Here is a 6,602-nt window from a genome sequence, read left to right as displayed (position 1 = left end):
ATCCACCCGCAGTCCAACTACTTGAATGCCATCTGCTTGTTGGCTCGCTTGAGAGGGGTCAGAGCCGGGGCATCTGAGCAGCCAATTTCAGCTCTTTAAAATCTCCAGCGCCCTTCTCCGTCTCACACACACACACACACACACACACACACACACTGGCAGGATAACTGAAAACTGCTAATCACCGTGGCAGGGTGCTCACTTTAAGAGCCAGTCAGAGGATGTCTGTCAGTCAGAAGGGTGAGTAGGGGCCGTGTCTCAAAGTGGAGAGGAAATGAGATGACGAGCCCGTCCCTGTGTTTTTTCACATCAGCCCCTGTTAGGATTGGCCAGGTTTGAAGGGTCAATCAGCCATCGTCCAATCTTTTCTGAGCCTCTCCTCTTACATTCTGGCATGTCATGATAGTTGCTGTTTGAAACATGAACACAGAAAATGTTGAGCACATCAAAGACTTTGCTGCTTCCCTCTTTCTCTCCCCATCTATCTCACATCATCTCGCTCTGCCTCTGTGGTGTGCACATGAATGAGTGTATGTGAAAGTTGAATGTGTGTGTGTGTGTGTGTGTGTGTGTGTGTGCGCGCACAGACAACTAGAGAGGAGGGCCAGCGGTGTGTTGCCCCCAGGGCTCAGACCTGATCAAAGCAGAGTCTGTCAGTTTGCAGGTACACAAACAGCCAGCCTGTACACACACAGCACAGAACAGAGAGGGAGAGGGGGGGGGGGGGGGGAGAGACACTGACACAGACAGGGAGAAGAGGGTTTGGGTAGAGCTGCAGAGATCAGAAAGCATCATTCTGTCTTAAATCAGGGTTATGTAGAGGTCAGGAAGCCTCAGTGAGCGCTACTCCTCACGCACCTCAGTATGAAAGAGCAAGTAAGAGGGAAAGTAGACTGAGTTAAAGGTTGGACTCTAGCAGTGATAGAGTGATGAAGGCAGCCTGCTGCTTTATTAAAAAGACTACAAATCCATGTTGTTTTGGCCTTTAAAACTAGACTGAGGTTTGCAGGTGACCGGTCCAGTCACCTCCAGGATTTTGCAGATCACTGCTGAGATGCTGATGTTTTGGATTTGATGCACTGGCGATATATTTTGAACCTCCTGATTCAGGGAACATCATTCTGATTTGGGAAACATAATTTTCATCTGAAGTTCATTTAGGCCCAATCCAGTACTGTCACACTAGATATCACAGTTCAGGGTGTGTGCCAGAAGTAACCTGAGCATTTCAGTCACTCCGGCATTCTTAATATTTGTTCCTGAAAAGCTGTGAAACTCATCCAATCATATGAAATCTTTTCAGAAAGAGGAAAAAATTATGTCAGACATGTATTAAGTAGCATAATATAATTTACTCTGACAAAGAGTTCAAGCAAATGCAGAGCAACATTATCATTAATTCAGTCACGTCTGTGGCCACCTGCTAAGTGTAAGTAAATCTAATATTTCCTCTCTTTTTTGGGATTCGCATAGTGGTGAAAAAAATGCTGCCTCTCTACCTGCTAAATGGTACATTATGCCATTTGTGCAATATTTTCTGGAAAAAACATTCTTAAAAGTCTCTTTGTTTTCAATACAGCTCAATGAGTTTTCAGTGCCACTTAAAAAAATGTTTTTACAAATAATAACCGATTAGAAAAATGTGACTGTATTGCTGTAGTAATGTATCATGTATTCTATTTTGATAAAAAAAAAAAAAAATAGCTGACTTTAGTGGCTTAATTCAATGTTCCATAAATCTTCTTTCAAAGTGATGATTTCTCTTTCATTTGAACAAAATACACACATTTTATCAAATGAAACTCAATATTTGTAGGATATCAACTAATCCACAGAAAAAAGTCATCTTTTATTTCATATTAATCGCATTGACTTGGAAATTACCCCCGTGTCAGAGTAAGTCGTGCTTTTGTTGGGAGGAAAAAGAGCACTGCTGATGTCCCCTGTACGCTTTGTGTCACCTGACTTTTTCTAAAAGGATTTCCCTTTTTTGTCCGCTGAGCTCATAATTTCAACATTCCTCTCACAATGAATATTAATAAATGCCTGAGTAAGAGATATATGTGGGGTCGCTCTAGCCACCATGATCTACTGGTCAAATCCAACTAGGCCATGCAGGACCATGATACATAGCGTGATGGTCAGATGAACTAATTTTGACTTAATAGCCTGTGCTGCCATCTAATACAGTGTGTGTGCAGTTAATCTCTCCCCTCCCCTTTCCCTTTGTCTGTATCCAGCCACTATCCTATCACAGACTTAAAGAAACAACCATCAACTCCAATGTCATTGCAGACGTGTCTTTTGCAGCGAGGCTGGCACGTCAATACTCCCAAAATGACACAAGCCCTGACTTTGCTCAGACTCTCAATTGTAGCATTACATTTGGAGCGAGGCTAAAAGGTTGTTTAGATGAATTAAAGCATCAAGAATTCTCCACACGTAGCTGACGGCTGTGTGTCTCTCAAAAAAAAAAAGAAAAGGAGGAAAAAAAAACAAGTTAGGAACCAGAGGGGGAAAAATAGAGCACATCAATTGGCTGGGAAAATGAGAAAGTTTGTCCCTGACGCCCCTGTCAGAATGAACGATTAAGATATCTAATATGATGTTTAAAGCTGTGGGGCAGGCGAACTGATAACGGCTCGATAAGGCCTCTCTCCTCGCTCATCCTCGCACGCTAATTACCTTTTTGCTTCTTTTTTTTGGAGGGGGGGTTTATCTATTTAAAAAGCTTTGAAGGAAGAGAGAGGCACCTGCATCAATCATAATTATTTTACTCATACTAAAATTAGCCAAAGAGTGGAGGAACACAGTCTCCTTCAGAAGGCAACACAGGAAGACTGAAGGGAGGCCGGTGTGAAGGAGAGAGAGATAGAGAGCGTGTGTGTTAGTGTGTGTGAGAGAGAAAGAGGGATGAGGTGAATCGATAAATATCACTCCGGCTGATTGGACCTAATTAGAGACATAGAGAGGCATTCTGGGCGAGGCTGGCTGGAATTGAGTTGGCCAAGTTGTCAGAGCCAATTAGGCCGCTGTATTATTGCAGCAGAGAGAAAACACACAGATTAGATTAAGTTTTGCACCCGTGTGTGTGTGTGTGTGTGTGTGGGTGTGTGTGTGTGTGTGGGTGTGTGTGCATATCAGAATGATGATGCTTCCAGGGAAAACATGGCCAGGTGAGTGTAACTGTTCTCCTGTGGCGTGATAAACTGTGATACAACAACAATGATAATCACTCACAGCTTATCACGCGCACTCGGGCACACATCATGCACACCGACAAACACTCTATATCACACAACACTCCAGCTGTCAGCTGCTGGGCCTGCAGCTGTGGAGATCGCCCAAACACACTTTTAACTGGATCTCCGACTTATTGTGGGTTCAACTGCATTTGTATTTTTGTGTATGCATGTGTATGTGCGTGTGTGCATCTGTGCACGAACGCGTGCCAACGTTTGATTCTGGTGATTGCGACTGGAAGTAATCACTTGTATGCAGTTAATATAATGACGGAGTTCTCCGAGTCAGCAGCGACGCTTCGACAAACCTGCGGAAGAAATGAAAAGAAGTCCCGAGTTTAGCCAACTTCACAGTGGAAGCATCACTCAGAGTTTGGCAGCAGGTAACAACTGCGTGAGAAGGCATTGCTTTATTTTCAAATGTTTTAGGTGGAATAGAGAAAAGCCTAGTTTGGGGTCCAGCACGACGAGTGGAGGAAAATGACGGTAATTATTCCCAAATCCTCAGGCTATTTTGGATTGTAGGTGCAGCGAAGAAGGGTAGGCACATCTCTGCCCTCAGCCATCCAAGAAAAAAAAATGAATTAGATTAGTCTCAAGTCTCAAAGCAAAAACAGGAGTAAGATAAGAAAAAACCAAGCATGAATTTTTAGTCTCTCAATGGAAAGACTTCAAAGATCAGCAAGACAACAGAACAGATGCAGAGATGTCTTTATTTGTGATGCTGCCCAAGGCATCACAGCCGCCAGCAGCGGAGACACACAACTATTTGAATTGCGAAAGTTTGAAAGACTTCATTACTTCAGACTCTTCTGAATCCTCTAATGGTTTGTTATTCAGTGGCTGATGAGAGGGGAGATGGTGAAAGACTGTGATTTTTGACATTAGGTTTTACTGTCAGTTTGAGTCCAGGTTCCTCTGCAGTTTGGATGAAGCTGCTGGTTACTATGTCACTCAAAGATTAGAATTCTCCATAAGATCAAGGGCATCGCTCGAAATGCTCTAATTCATTAATGGTGCTGATCACTGTTTGTATATTTAAAAATAGGCAAAAAATTGTCACACACCATTGTTCTCTTTTCTTCTGATGTCGTGTCAGCCCTCAGGCCTGCTCCAGGATCAATAAGGCATATATCGTCCTTCTGTGCCACAAAAAGTCTAAACTGTCTTCAAGTCCATGAAAATGTGACAAAAAAAAGATACAAGGCCCATTTACTAGTTTCCCTTCTGCAGTCAACAAGCCAACAAGAGGATGTTGGATTATTATTTAAATGTTTTTATCTAAATTGAATTTAAACCTCTATAATATTGTCTGAAGACATCTATTAAATCCTTACTTGTAGAATCTAAAAAATTCTGACTGGTGATGTCAAGTGGTACTATATAAAAAAAGACACTGAGAATTACATGGTGAAAGCAGCACAATGGAGGTATCACATAGACAGAAGAAGTAGTCCACGTACAGTAGCTGGGATGAGGGGATCTGCGGAGCGGATGAGAAAAAAATTGCTGCTATTCTGGAGAGGAGCTGACGCACATCAGTGTTGGCAGTGTGGCAAATGTGACAGTGGAGTGCTGTATCCCAACATATTGTAAGTCTGCACATCAGCCGCACGGCAAGACACTGGTGGTGTGTAGGCTGGCTTGCATATAAAACAGGCGGTGTGGGGGGATTTGATGTGCTTCATCCTCACATCTTTGTAAGTATGGTAGATTTGGATACATGCAGAAAGAGCTTGTAGGCTCAATACTGACGTTGCACAACGGTGGAGGTGGGAGGACTCGTAAATATCCACTGATGGAACGCACCTGAGGAGACCAGGAGAAGAGCAGAATGCCTGCAAAATAATTTCTTACCCGTCTACATTAAGAGAGGAGCTGGCTGACCAAAGCGAGGAGAGGCCTACCAGCCAGACAGCTGCTGTCACCACCAGCCTCACAGGAGGATGCTGTCTCATGTGATTGATACAGAGTCTTGTCCTGTGGCTAGTGAAGAGGCAGACCTACCTTTTTTTAATGTGTTTTAATGTGTGGTTAGTGTGTGTGTGTGTGGTCTTACACCAGCCGACACTCACTGTTTGCAGACATGGGACCGAGGAGGAGACGGGCTCTGCCGGCAGTGCCTGTGGAAATAGTCGTTTCTCATAGCAAGTCTCCAATCACAGGGTTGATCGATCCCACTGACCTTGTTCTAATCAAAGGCAGCATGCGATGGTGCCTCAGCCTCCAATTCAGACGAGGCTTCATACACAACCCTAACTGTGGTAATGATGATGAGGAATCAATAGGTGATTATGAGGTTTTAAGCCATATTGTTAGGAGATGGAGTGGAGTGATGCTGAGAGAAGATGGGGATGGAGCGAGACTTGAAGATACGGGTAGCGAATCATGCACACAAGCGCTGCCACACAAAACACACGCACATAAAATCCCATTAAATGATTTTTATGTTAATGTTCATAACAACGTAAACACAGCTCAGATCATGCACACACAAGGACAAAAACTGACTACATTTACATCATCTCTGACAAACATACGCACACACACAGCTAACTTGTCACTGTTCAACTCCATTACTAATGACTGGCCGGGCAGAAACGCTTGCAACCAAATCCCCCTATTTTCATTAAAGCACATTTATTTATAAGACCTGAACTAATCTTTGGAAATTCTAAATGATTATTTTTTTCACTTTTAATTATTGTGAAACCTATTAATGCTACATATTAATATGCAGAGGGCTTTCTGGATTCCGTATACATCACTGAAAGTAATTATGGATAAGAGCTTTTTTTTTTTTTTTTTTTTTTTTTAGTTTAACAACTCAGATCTTCCCAGTGAGGTGTGGTGCAGTAGGAAGACAAACACTGCCCTCTTCAGCCTGCCAGCAGCAGCTTACAGGCGACTGGAACAGAGCCCGCTGGCAGTTTCACACCACGATAATCCATCTGAGCATCTCACTATAGTTTGACTCTCTCTCTTTGTGTCTGCCCCCCCGTTTGCCTTGTTGTTTCTTTCACTCCCTTTTTTTCTTTGTGATGCATTTAAGTGTTTTCTTGTTTATCTCGTCATCTGAACACAAATATCTCCACGGCTCTTTAAACGGCACAAAATGTCTTCGAATGAGGCGGATTTTCTTCTGTTTTCAGGGGGGAAAACTTGTTTTTCTTTTAAGTCAAAGTTGAGACGGGGGTGAAACCTCTAATAGGATAAACAGAACGGAGAGCAAAATGGAAAGTCGTAGTGCAGCTATGAAGGTCATGCATGGTTAATGTGTTTAGACCCTTAAAGTCAGTGCTTTGCCAAACGCCACTAACACAGGACAACACCACTTTATTAAGGAGTGATCAAGGGCAA

The sequence above is a fragment of the Pempheris klunzingeri genome, chromosome 2 (assembly GCF_042242105.1).
Source record: "Pempheris klunzingeri isolate RE-2024b chromosome 2, fPemKlu1.hap1, whole genome shotgun sequence".
In the NCBI taxonomy this organism is placed as follows: Eukaryota; Metazoa; Chordata; class Actinopteri; order Acropomatiformes; family Pempheridae; genus Pempheris; species Pempheris klunzingeri.
Note: the sequence above shows the minus strand (reverse complement) of the source record.